The sequence below is a fragment of the Conger conger genome, chromosome 14 (genome assembly GCF_963514075.1).
Source record: "Conger conger chromosome 14, fConCon1.1, whole genome shotgun sequence".
NCBI lineage: Eukaryota > Metazoa > Chordata > Actinopteri > Anguilliformes > Congridae > Conger > Conger conger.
The window spans coordinates 20,144,504-20,159,181 of record NC_083773.1 but is presented as its reverse complement, the minus strand read 5'-3'; positions in this window follow the sequence as shown (position 1 = coordinate 20,159,181).

Sequence of the window (14,678 nt, the reverse complement as noted above, 5' to 3'; positions counted from 1 at the left end):
CAGGATGAGTGAGACTGAAAGGCCCAAACGAGTGGAGACACAGTAAATGAATGAGTCCGGACACCCTGATTGACGCCACCTGTCCTTGTCTGAAGGCAGAGATGGGGCAAATTGAGATTTCTTACCTGGCTACACCTGAGTGAATTAGTCATTTCACTTATATCTTTAAAAGGTCTCAGGCCTCAATCTTCATCAGGAACCTGCGGAGGTAACAGAAGACGCAATATATAAAGGTTACACAACTCAGCTCATAGCCTCTACCCACTATATGCTGTATAATGTATGCTTTATATAGTCCTCTTTTCAGAAGAAATATATGTAATAAACAACTAATGATGCCAAATCAACACTGCCGCGTTTTTTCAGAAAATGTCTATGCACACACATTGAATGTACGTGGATGCAAACAAACCTTTTTTTTTTTACATCATCCATCCTGTTGTTTAATGCGTTTGTATATTTGCGCATTTCATCAGGTCTAAAAATGCAATTGCATGTTATTACATATCGTTAAGCAAATACAGATAGCAGATATGATTGGAATTTTAACCATTTTGCAACAAAATTAAATCCTTCATGGACGGATTAGCAAGCAAGCAAATACACAAGCAAACTAACTAATCCTAATGTATGTCTGCCGTGTGTTTTTGCATAATTATCGGATAACATTGCTAAAAGTTAACGCAGAGAGCTGACCACAGGAGGTGGATGGGAAAATTGGTGTCTGGGGGCAGGGTTAGGGACTTATGTCACTGCTCTTCACAAACATTTTGTCAGTGTTTTAGATACTAAAAACTAGGAAGAGAATGCTGATGTGTGTGGTCCTTTAAGCAAATAATTAGTAAATAATAAATTAAATAAAGCATAAGACAAGTGCAATGCTTCCGCGGATCTGTCTTGTCGCACGTACAGCACTGTGTGTGGGAATCTCCGACTCTGTGATCACAGCTAACAAACTGGGGAGTTTACCCAAATGACACGCTCACTCCATTTCATTCATCCTGTTCGTTTCCCTCTCCCTGAGGCTGGCCACCAGCCACTGTGAGGTCACGGGCTGATTTACTCTCACCCAAAAACAAAAAGCCATGAAGAAGAGTGATGTAATTAAAGCAGGACCGTAATGGGGGAGATTTTCCTGCGACTGGCCCGGCTCCATTCGTTCTGAGGGAGCGCTGGTGGACCCTAAGTCATTCTGCCGCGTAACGGATCGAAGCCTGACTCAGCCGAGCATGCTGGGTAATGTTTCAGATTTCCTTCCTGTCCTCCTCACAAAGGATTTTCGGCTAAAAGGCACTTGTGATACTGCATTTCCCCTTAAACCAACAAAATTTTAATTAAGCATTAAAATGGAACAAGAGTGGTTCTCTAGAAGAGAAAAACCAGGATGTATATGTAACAAAATCCATGCAGAAATGTTGAGTTAAATGCATTTCAATCATTATTATGTTGATAATAACCGATACATTTTTTAGTGAATGATTACTTAGGACACTGAGCAGAGAGTAGATCAGTGAGTGCGGTTTGCTATATACAGTAGATACTTAGAAGGGAGCAATATTATTAATTTTGTTATAATACCTTTGGGTCAAATTTCACACAATGTATAACCAGATGGGTATCTTTCTATTAATTGCCTACGGTGCTGTACTACTTATAGAAAAAAAAAACAATGAATAGAATATGGAACAAAACCAGAGAGAGATGGAATTACCCTTGTTAAACTAAACTACAGAAATGAATGCCTTTCCTGGAATATATGTATACACCCAAATACCCAACTGGGATAGCCAATAATTATTCTGTTTGCCAATTTATATCTTTATATCATATATATTTATATCATTTCACAAGAAAGAGGATTTCCCAAATCAGGGAATATCTCTGAGTATTCTGTAACATGAATGTCCTTCCCATCCACAGTATTCCGGGAGGACTGGCCAACCGGCCGAACCACAGGAGAGGGGGATTATCTGGAGGATGAGTTCCCCTACAGGGAAGGGAAGCTTCCGGTAGAATGAGAGGGACAGGCTCAGAGAAATCCAGCCTGCTCTGGAACATGGACAGGGGCGCATAAACAGCAGCGCCGTAGGGTGCAATGGGTGTTAGGACTCCAAGGGCCCTGACTGACAGGGGCCCTCAAAGAATATGAGATGTGTCACAGGCCCCTAAATCCCTGGTGGTGCTCCTGATAGCACCAGATAGCACTACCTCTGGGTGGACCCTGTCTGGGAAAAGTCTAGTCCAGACAGGGGTCTGCAATGTGGATAGGATCAGGGCAGGACAAGAGGAATCAGATACCTCATAAAATGTGTTTGATACGCTGTAGATCAGCTGCCTGCAATAAGGTGTGTTTTAGTAACTTCCTGCTGTATTTCAGGTAGCTTCTGGTCAATAAGCTGTCGTTCTCCGGAGCCGATCCTGTGTATTACTAATGGCACTATAAAACATTTACAGAGCAGAATTTACCACAGCGAAGCGCATAAACCCCGGGCACAGCTGCCAGACGCAGCCAGGCTTTCCGATAGTAATCAGCCGCGCCGCGCTGCAGACCAATCGAGAGGGAGGAACGCTAACCGCCGTCTTGCTGCAGCTGCGGCCCGAACCTGCAGCGGTCCGAGGGGGCGGGGCCAGCGCGAGAACACGCCCACGCGGCCTCGCCTCGACCTGCAGCCAGCTGCTCATAACAGCGCCACCGAATATGGAGTCCTCACAGGGAGATCGATACGGAATAAAGCCGCCCGCTCAGATCAGGAAGATAAAATAATCGATGCGGAATATGATTCGGGGGGGAGATCGGAGGAAGGGGGGGGGGTTGGATTCAATTATTTGTTGGCGACTGCACTCCCTCACCACGGTGCATCACCGCAGCCCCTCCCAACCCCAATAACACACCACCCAGGGAAATACAGAAAATGGCATTCTCCTCTGAACACCTCCACAATTGACAGTTCAGTCATGTAGCAGAAGCTTTTTGGCAAGCCTACGTGCAGAAATGTGGAACGGAAACACCGCACGAGCTGTGGCGATGGTGGGTCAAGTTCTTATCTACGTGGTCACTTCTCGTGCTCGGACCTGTTCAGAAACTCTAGGGATTACAGCGCACCTGTCCCTGGTTAGGTTTCTGCACTTTGTTGTCTGTCGCTCTGGATAAGAACTTCTGCCAAATGCCTGTAATGTAATTTAATACAATGCAAGTTACTGTCCAGCTATATAAGTGTAACCCCTCAAGACCAGCGAGAAAGCGAGGGAAGGGTTAGCTTTTCCTAACTTCAATGTTTGAACCGAATGCACGTGATCTTCTCTCCCCTGTTTGTTCATATATTACTTTTGAAACTTATTTTTACATCCGCTCTGCCTGCGCCAGCCGAGAGAGCACGTGCCTCAGCGTAATTGAGTTCCTTCCAGTGGCTCTCAAACTGTCGTTAATAACCTTCAAAACGCACGGCCGACAACCAGCATAGCTCATTACGGGCGCCGCGATGCTAACGCTCCCCCTTAATTTAATCTGTTTTTCTATTGCAATAATACAGCGCTGTAATTGGCTCTGTCAGCTCCACCAACCCAACTCCAAATAGCCTTCCCAGCGCTACCTTTTACGTTTCTAATTAAGTACAATCAGCGAGAGTGATATTTATCGATTTTCCTATCTCTGCTTCAAGGAGACTACGTTCCACTCTTGAAAGCAGCAATAACATTTCGCCCGGTGCCTGCCGCTAATTTTAGTATCAGTAAAATAATTATGATTGATGCAGGTGTCTTTGTTCCTTCAAAGCTTTAAATTGATAAAACAAAACTGGCTGAGAAACTAATTAATCACTTGGCTCTGGAAGGGAAGCAGTTATCAGGCATAAATCAGCTTGCGTCGAGCAGCCGTGGTGCTTTAAATATTATATTAGGTATCTTAAATGTTAATTTGAGGAGCAATGGCAGGGGCAAACTTCCTCGTCTCGGGCGATGGATGTACTTTTTTTGTTCTTTGACTTTTGAGGGAACACAGCAGGTTATACGCACGCTGTGAACACTCTGTTCTTCATGGCCTACACTGTACCTCCCAGCCTAAATAAAAACCCTGACTTCAGTAACCCCTGCTTGCAAACCAGAAGCTGGAGCCTCTACACCACCCCCCACAAACTGCACTCCCAATCACATGTCTGCCAGTGCTCCATAAACACTCTTTCCTTACATATACGTATTCTCATTACACAAATGAGACAAGCAGCCACAGTCTATAGAAAATCCATAATAATTTCTCCGGCAGGCATTGGCGTCTCACAGCGTTTGGTGTATCACGTTTACACTACTGAACAGCAGCACAGAAGGTTCCAGAATGCGACTGAAGATCTGAACGATCGGTTCAGCTCACGGCTGCTGGTGTGCTTTCACCACCAGCTGTAGACTGCTTTTTGTAAACCAGGTTACGCACAGCCTCTCTCTCTCAACACTCCTGCTTCAAGTCTGGGGCATTTACCACGAGTGGCAGGAGTAGTGAAGGAAGAGGGGGGATTAATTTAGGATTGAGAGGGGGTATGGATGATGGGCATGGGTGAGGGAAAGTCTTCATTTCGGCAGTGCTGAGACTGAGCTGGGTGGGAGAAGAGCTCAGGGAAATTAAATAAACTGGGAAACATGAGGATGCACCTCAAACAGCCAGTACAGATTAAAAACCCAAACACCAGTGTCTAGAGCCCCACTACTTCCTGTGATGCGTGAAGAGGTTTGCATTCAAATAACAGAAAGTGACGTGATGCAGTTTACACTCCGTTCACGTTCCCATTCGCACCGCCCGGAACATTTCACGCCAGCAGCCTGTGGTTAGGATGGTGTTGATGGGAAGACATGCGGACAGGGAGGTCATGTGTCCCTTTGTGCAACTGATTAATTACGAGTGCAGTTCAGTGTCTAAAGCGTGTAATATCCTCTATGTGCCCTCTGTCGCACCGCAGCCAAAGGCAAGGAGAGACCAGAATATCTGATCTGTGCTATTGTCTCTGTTTAGTCTGTGTGTTTCTATTTGAGGACAGAGCTCCACACCTCTCTGAGCCTCTCCCGCGCTCCTGCGCGCAGACAACCTGCACTTTGATCGGAAACCGTGTCCTCAGGCAAGCTGCCAAAGGCGAAACGGGCGGAATCCATTTTTAACACAGACCAAATTCCCCCACTTTGTGTTTGAACCACCAGGTTTGCTTGAAATGAAGTTCTTAATGAGTGCTCTCGGCCTTTCATACGTCCTGCATGCCTGAGGGGGGGGTTCCTGCGAATGACATCGCGTGGATTGAAGCCGTAATCTTCACAACCGCCGAGATAAGAGATGATTGACACGTCAGACCTCCTGGACTGCGACCTGAGGATGCCGGCTCACCGAATTCGCCCCGGTGCTCTCTCCCCTTCGCCCCCACCGAGGCCGGCTGACTCCCCTGCCCCGGACGCCCTCTCCCTGGCTGGCAGACGGGGGCAGGGGGAGGCCTGGCTCTCGGGGGCTGCCAGATTCCCTGTAAGTGGACGCCCTGCTGTGATGATTACTGTTTCGATTGCCACTTCAGCCGCCGCCGATTGCAGGGGCCGGCGCTGCACTCTCCTGCGATGGATTCTGAGCACCCTGTCAGAGAGAGGAGAGGAGAGGAGGAGGAGAGAGGAGAGGAGGGGAAGACAGGAGAGAAGAGAGAGGAGAGGAGGATGAGAGGAGGAGAGGAGGGGATGGGGGTGAGGAGGAGAGGAGAGGAGAGGGGAGAGAGGAGAAGAGGGGAGATAAGGATGAGAGGGGAGAGGAGGGGAGGAGAAGAGAGGAGGAGAGAGGAGAAGAGGATGAGAGAGGAGAGGAGGATGAGAAGAGGAGGGGAGGAGAGGAGAGGAGGGGAGGAGGGGGGGTGAGAGGAGTCTCCTTTATTGCACAGAACAAAAAAGAAACAAAATGAGACCCATTTGGTTCCCATATTACAATAATTTCAAAATTACCCACTGAAACACACACAGGAAAAAGAAATATGAATTAAATGAAATTAAAAAAGGGAGGTAGGGACTCAAGATCACAGTGCTCATACACAAACATCTCCAAATATTACAAGTGTAATTCATCACCGTCAGAGTGAATGATTTCTCGAAATAGCAGTGGCTTGCTTGCACAAGTCAATAAGTCTATCACCTTCACTTAATTAATTTGCAATAATTCATATAACCTCTGTATTTAGATTTTGGCAGACTTTATCATTTTACTTTATAAACTGGAATAAATGTAATTATTGGATATGCATCTGTGTCAATGCTGACTTCTTTATATGTGCATACATTTGTTTATTATACTGTATGGTTTTACACCATTCACAGTAATGCAAGCCACAGGCTCTGCTGGCTATTGTGGTTACTCTGCACTTAATCAATTAAAGCAAAACATTTTTACAATGCATTTCATACATGGTATTCCACTTTATTGCCGGATATGAGAAAATAATATGGAGAACTATACCCATTTTACAATGGATACAGTGGTTATCTAATAGTCACTACTTTCAGATAAGGTCTGCACTCAATATTTTTACTTAAGATGAGGGGGAAAGGTTTTAGCCTATTGCCTTAAATAAGTTACATGGTGTTGCAGACATTTTACTGATAAATGATAAATGATACATGCAGAGATTTTCTTTGAGCTTCATCTCAACTAAAATCACCAAACTTTAAATATAGATACCTTCTACATTATTTCCTTATTATACCTTATTTCCTTAGAACTACGCACTTATTTTTAACATAAGTGCCCAATTCTAATATAAGAGTGTGGTCCAATTTAAAAAGGCTAATGATTACAAACTTCCAAATATATATTTTAATGGGAGTGGAGAGACAGCAGGGACCTGGACCTGTACATGATAAAGAGGGATATCATGGTTATTATTTGTAAGAAAACAGAAGGTAATGTTAGAATGCCTATTATTTATACTCTCTAAATATACTAAATTTGTTGGAAAGATTCCGGTCTAAGAGAAACAGTGCAAGGGTGTGAAGAAAGAAGATGGCAGAAGCAATCATGCACTAGCGGGAGTATCAGAACCAATTGTGGACCGAGGAAGGGGACTGCTGACCAGGGGAAACATAAAAAGCTTTGTTGTGTGGTTATGGCCATAAACGACCGCCTAGACCACAGCTGGCTCTGTAAAAGACCACCTCAGAGTTACACACACAACCATCGGCTGCCCTGCACAGTGGCATAGAGTCACCACTGTACATGTCCTGTGGAGTCACACAGGGGCAATAACACGGCTTCACAGAACGCCAGGGGGACAGTCAGGGCAGATCCATGGGCCTGGGTCACTGGGGTACTGTAGGGCAGAACAGAGGGGAAGCTAATGGACCAGCCTCGTGGCCATGAGCCAGTCCAAAAATAAAAGTACACCCCTCGGGTACAAGTCAGCGTCCAACTCTGTGAAACACTCAGTGGTGCTGCCAGCGACAAGGCACCGTCTTTTGGAGGTCCTGACTCACTGTGATCGTTAACGATCCCATGACACTGGTCGCAAAGAGGAGGGGGTTTCCCTGGTGTGCTGGCTAAATGCCAAACCTGGCTCTCTCAACCTGCCACATACTCTTCCCCTGATTTAATAGGCTTTTCCTCTGAACCTCAGCTGATGTGTGGCATTATGGCACAAAATGGCTGCCGTTGCATCACCCAGGTGAGCGCTACATATTGGTGGTTGAGGAGAGTTTCCCACTCATCACCTCATCACAGTAAAGCAATTTCAGTGTGAGAAAAGTGCAATATAAATAAAGAGAAATGAATAAATAGGTTTAATCCTCTATGAAAAACATGCAGTTTTATGAGATAAAATGTCTCACCAATTGCAATTTAGTTTCAATTTGTCAAATAAAGCCCCTTTTATCCAATCCTGATTCATGTTTTTGTCGTGTCAGTGATTAAGTAGCTGGACACTGCACATGGTCAGATGACAGCATGGTAAGCTTATTTAAAAGTAATTAAATGCGATACTTTGTTGGAAAAAGTATGTTGTGCTAAACTAAGATGTTTTAAATATATTTAACACATATCATGCAAAAATGTAATATATGAAATGGTTATGGTCCATTAGGGGATAAATATTCAGTACAGTTCGAGCCCCCTAATGTCATAGATGAGTAAAATAAGGACACACTGGCTGTCGCAAGGAGAATTGAATCAAGATCCCAGAAAGCAACTCCATAGACCACTGCAATTTCAACTCTGTACAGCAAGTCCAGTCATAGGAATCAGCATCAAAATGTCCAATAAATGTTGCTTAAAATAAATAAAAATATATTTTCCATTAAACGTATAAAAAATGGCCTGAGGTAAAGCCTGAAGTTGTAAAAATGTTTTCAAGATGGAAAAACGAGGAGAGCTCAAAAGATTTGTTGGTGGAAAAAAATGATGATTGCTTCAGTTTTGCTAAAATAATTAGTGTGCTCTCGTTCTCTCACTCAGCGCATTCTGATTATGTGGCGTGCTCAGTTTTAATTGAGATCTCAGAGTCCTGCTAATATTAGCACAGGCCAGCAGATGGAAAGAGACTCATTTGTTCATTGTCAGCCACCAGCAGGTGCAGAATACTTTACAACATATTTGTTCTGTTTAAGACTATGATAATCAATTATGGTTTATTCCCATGTTGAGCAAAACTCACAAATCTAGTTTTGTGCCAGAATATGGCCGGAGGCATTTAAACAAGCGGTACAAACATCATCAAGTTTGTGGGAGGCACACAGCTTTATTTTAGTGAAACTTTTTGGCAAGTCCAAATAATTAGCACACTACTGTGTAAATTGTTTCTGTCCTTTAGATTTCAGTGAAAGGCATTTTTACCTCTCCCACAGAAAATATGTTTTATTTCCAATTTCAGAGCAACAGCATACTTGCGCTCTGTGGGAAATTGAAAGACTTTGTTCCTGACAATGAAACTCGGTCTTTGCGTGACACAGCCTCTCCTTTACACTTACAGTCAGGGTGCAGCTCTCGTTTCGGGACCAAATATACAGGGTAGAGTGAGGTAGAGAGAAGGTCTCATTCTGTGGATATACCGGGTAGAGTGAGGTAGAGAGTAGATCTCATTCTGTGAAACACTGTCGGACTGAGGGCCCATTTAAAATGGGTAATTTGCATGTCACTGATAGCCTCCAGAAGAACTAATTAAACATTACTGCTCAAAGCAGACAAAGAGTGATGCTGATAACAGCCTAAGAGCCAGCGAATATATATATATATATATATATATATATATATTCACCAAGCACTTTATTAGGTATTTTTTAGACTTCTGCTGCTGTAGCCTATCCACTCAGAGTTACGATGAGTTGTGTGTTCAGAGATGCTCTTCTGCATGCCACAGCTGTGTGCAAATTTGCGTTACTCTCCTGTCAGCTTTGACCAGTCTGGCCATTCTTCTCTGATGTCTCTCATTAACAAGGCGTTTCTGTCTGCAGAACTGCTGCTCACAGGATTTGTTTTTAGTTTTTTTGCACCATTCTGCAACTCTAGAGACTAGTGCGCGTGAAAATCCCAGGAGATCAGCAGTTTCTGAGATACTCAAATCACACTGTCTGCCACCAACAATCATTCCAAGGTCAGTCACTTAGATCACATTTTTCCCCATTCTGATGGTTGATGTGAACAGTAACTGAAGCTTCTGACCCGTGTCTACATGATTGTATGCATTGCACTGCTGCCTCACAATTGGCTGATTAGATAATCGCATGAATAATTAAGTGTAATAAAGAAACATATTCCTAATTAAGTGCTTGGTGAGTGTATATATATATAACAATGCAAAAAAATAAAAATAAAAATATATATGTATTTATTTTTTTATTTATAAATTTTTTATATGATATTCTAGCAAGGCATGTGAGCCTCACTGCTCTGTTGCCAACAACGACTGTTCCCATGGTTCCTCTCTTCCTGCACCCCCCTGCCACGTTCTTGCAGATTTTAGCTCATGGAGAGGCAAGGACAAAATAAGTAGTTAAGGCTTTCATCATGGCTTCCCGCATGGACACACATAGGAATGGCTGGGATCCTTTTACCTAAAAAATAAGTTAAAGGCAAAAAAAGAGGCTTCGCCAAATACCTCTTGGCTTCTTCTGCTCACAGTCTGATGAACCAATTGTCCATTTAATTACCGAAAAGGTATTTTCAGAGGATGGAGCTCGCAGGGAAAATGACTTTTAGAGAACCACACTGCTTATTTTTCTGCCTGAGCTAAATTTCTTATTCCTTTTAAAACCCCAGGGAGCTGTTTGATGAGAAAAAACCAAGACAACGAATTTAAATTCACGTACACATTTGTTCACCTGCCCCCGTATGTCCAACAAACATTCTCCCTCAGGTTCATTTTTAAATCTGTATCAACTGAAAAATAAACAACCTGAATTGACAAAAAACAGATGATAATAATTTTGCCCAGATTAGCCCTAGGTGTCCAGAGAATGGAGCCTAATGCAGGAAAAACACATTTGGGCTGTCTTACTTTCTGCGCAAAAAAACTTTAAATTACCACCACTTTAAATTGATTAGTGGTTTCAAATCATGGCTTGAGGATCTGCAGACTGGCTTGAGCATTAAGCCATCTTAAATGAGCTTTTAAAGATTCATTTCAGAGGTGTGAAGGAACATTAGAAACTCATCTTCTCATGATGTAGTACTCCGCCTAATTAAAACATGAACAGAACTTTTACTTTAACATGGCAAAATGCAAACTTCAATAGACTTCAATGGAATAGAAGAGTCCATGCAGAATCTCAGAATAAAAGATTCTTACACAGAACAAGGTTTGTGATGTAAAAATCCTCAAATATCCTACCCATTCTGCGCTAGACTGCTGAACTGGTCAGCTCTGGAGGGGAATACAGTGCCAGTTGATCAAAATAAAGTGTTAATAATGCACAGAAATACTTTGGGCCTGAGCCAAGAATAAAGCCATTTTGCTGTTTGAGGGAATTAAAGAGACCATCCGCATTCACAGAAACATTGACTTTCATGAACTTGCAGCACGAAATGAACTTTAAGCGAATGCTTCCCGACGAATATTTTAGAAGAAGAGTAAAGCAGTGCGTGGGGCGTGAATGAAAAGCGCATTAAAAGTGCAGGGGCTGCTTATTAAAAAAATCACACTGATGTATAACTTAGGTGTTGAACCAGGCCCGTCATCGCTGATTGCTATTAAATTACCTTCATTACGGGATGAGCCTCGTTATTCCCAGAAGCCACAGGGGCAGGGAGGCAGCAGCGGTGTAATGAGGGCTGAACACAAGAGGGTCTCAAAGATAAAGGCCAGCATGGTAGAATAATAAAGACTGCAATTAAATCTCCCCCAAAAAAAGACATAGTGCTTTCACCCCCCTCTTTAAAATTCTCTCATCTCTAATAACTTTGTGTTTCTTCAATCCAGGATAGTGGGAGTAACAGTTTTATTAATTCAGTGTTCTTGCCCCCCCCGTTAGTGGAGTATTTGCATCTAATGAACAAGGCAGTACAGATTTCATTACAAGCGCCCATTATAACCACTCTCTCTAACACACAGATGAGGAGATGTATGTTCTCTCAAGTGTTACTTAACCTTCTGGAGCACCATACGATATAAGAGAAATTCATAATCCAGACATATTGCATTAAGGCTTAACGATTATTGGAGCCAGTTGTGTCAAGTTGATAAATGCAGACAAAGACACTGTATTTTATTTCTGTTTCTAGGCCCTCCCTGAAAGTCGCATTTTGAAGAAAACTAGAGGTGAAAGAAATAAGTTCAAAACAAAGCCGAATTTCTACATTTGAGTCCTCACTGCAGTGCATTGTGATTTTGTGAAAACGTGCCTTTTTTCTGAGCGTGTCAGTTAAAGTACAACATGAAGTCTCGATGAACAGGGCGATCCCGCAGCAAGGTGAAAAAGTTGTAATTATTATTAAAAAAAGAAAACCTAATCAACTCCCTCAATTCCCCTCTGGGTTAAATACAGAGATCAATCAGACTCTGTGAAGTAAAAAGGGCACCTTGAAAACTCAGTATTTATTTGTTTGAAACGTTTCCTTTTTCCGGTCCTCTTGTTTCCACCAGGGGGTTTCCCCATTGATTTTCACTTCAAATGTTTGACCTTTGAACCCCCCCCAACCCGAAGTGGGATATGGCTTCCCTTTCATTTTGGCTCTGAACGGAGGAGCGGGGGGGTGGGAGGGTGGGGGAATGGCTGGATCCTCAGTTGGCATCTGGATGTGTTTCATTACGCAGTGCTGGGCTATCACTGACACTCCCTCTGTGAATCCTAATTCAGTTCTACCGTCTCAAAATTTACTTCCAGGTACATACCTGTATTTCAAGACTCCAAAGAACAGTCACTCAGGGGAGAAACATAAAGAATGTATATATATATATATATATATATATATATATATACACACACACACACACACACAGTATAAGACATGAATTTGTGGGATTTAAAGAAAGATTAGGAAGTCTCTTTTGTATATCAGTCAAACTTTGCTTGACCTGGTTTCTGAACTTTTTTTGTTTTTAAATTGTTCTTACTGTCACCTTCCTGTGTCAGATTGCTTCTGCATTTCTCCTTTTCCCTCGTTCCTCCTGTCCTTTCTTCACGTAACCAGTCATCCATGTCTTTTTCAGAGTGGGGGGGTTACTCCTCTAGACTGGCAGGTGAGTTCCCTATCCGTACCCTTGAGCAGAAAATGTGCACAAACCTCTTCCATTCAATGTTAGACTCCAGGTAAAATCCAGTTAAAGACATACATTTTATTGACCATGCATTCATTTGGTGAGTTTGGTATGGCATTAAAGTCTACATCCTCAGGTTCTGATGCAAAAACTATTTGCCAAATGGACTTTTTATGTTCATATCTTCCTTTGAGTGAGGGCTTTGAGCGATAGTCAACTACTCACACGCAGCTTACTAATTACAAACCACATGAAGCTGGAGTCATTTTCTTTTCTGCTGAATTGAAGAGTTCATTGTTCCAATGCTAGTAGACCTTGTGGTTACACTTTGGGTTTGAACAGAGATGAATTTGAAAGGCTTTGATTTCATTTCGGGTTCAGCCGAATAAACCGTCTTTCTGTGGTTTCACATGACCAAAAATAGTTTTCAATATGGAGGCACTAATAGGTGTCTGTCGGCGTCATACAAAGATCAAATGACAATGCTTGGTCTTGCAAGAACTGTCTGCTGATACAATAGATTCAGTCTAAGGCAAAAAGATTAAACTGGTTCTTCAATCTCAGAACCACTGTTGGAGTAATCTTTTGTTGAAATTGAACCATTCAAATTTCATTTCGTCTTCACTTTCTTTTCTTAGCTGATTTTACCTGGTCATGTTACTATTGTATTTCTCATGAACAACTCTATCTTTTTTCTTTTCCAAAGTTTTAAACAAGGTTATTTGTATATCTTGTAAAGCAAACCAAGACCCCTTCAATTTTAGAAGTCCATGGCCTCAGAAATAATGTAATATATTAAAAACGAATATTTTAAAGTTGTACTTAAAAATTGTACATTTAGGGGATAAGCATCCCCAAACCACACCAAACCAGATGTGGACCCTGGAACATTAATATTAGACAAATTAATCTCTGTGTTTGCAAATAACACGTTTAAGGTACTTGAAGCCGTACTTTACTATTTACACTTGACATGCTTATAGCTGGAAACCAAATGAATATGAAGGTTTCAGTGAGAAATTCATATGGGGGAGTTCATCCCAGGGACAGTCATCAGTTCAACACGTTGACTTATCTTCCCATAGAATGGCTTCACGTTCAAGGCCACTTTAATAGTTCTAAGCTCCTGATAGACATGGTGACACATTCGCTATAACATGCCACCTACAGTATGCAGAAACTCTATTGCAAATTTTACCATAACATATTTGTAATATTTCCCCCCACCGACATTCTACCTTAAAATGTCACCAGTTCAACCTTGAGGACCCCCTTCGGAATGACACAACACGTCTCATTTAAATCTCCCGTCAACGTGTTTTAAAGATAAATGTCAGCCGGACAAAGAGCTGGGGGCACATCTAGCGGTTTGGGATTGCTAGGGCTTGCGGCGTTGGCTTTAAATTGCTTGGTCCTGTAATCCGTGCCCTTGGACATCACTCCGACTGTATTCACATGGTCTTCTCCAAGTGCAGCTCTTCCTCCTGTTAATCATACCTTCTACCAAGGTTGCCAGTTAAATCCTGCCCCGTTCTCAAATAACAGCTCTTGTCGTATTCAGCCGAAGGAGTGCAAGGTAATAATCGACTGGTGTAAAGGTGATGTTTTGGTAACTTTCTGGTGACACAAAGTATGCCTAAGTATATAGGACAGTGTGCACAATGTTTTGCAGCATTTGTAGTAGAGTGAAAACTGCATGGAAAGTCCTCCCTTATTGACAATAATACATATCTGTGTGTATATCTATGAATGTGTATGTAGAATGAGACTGAATGGGTATATTTATCTTTCTTTTTAAATGAAAAAAAAGATAGATAAAGAAAAAACTTTTCAGGATTCAAGAATGCACCCTGGTTAAGGTGAAACACCATTAAAATATAAACAAAAAAAGGATAGCGTTCAGAACAGACTGTGTTAGTCATTTCTTCCATATACTTACAAAAACTAAAAATAAATTTGTGCTGTAATGCCTGCTGAAAGTTGTTCCGAACTCCA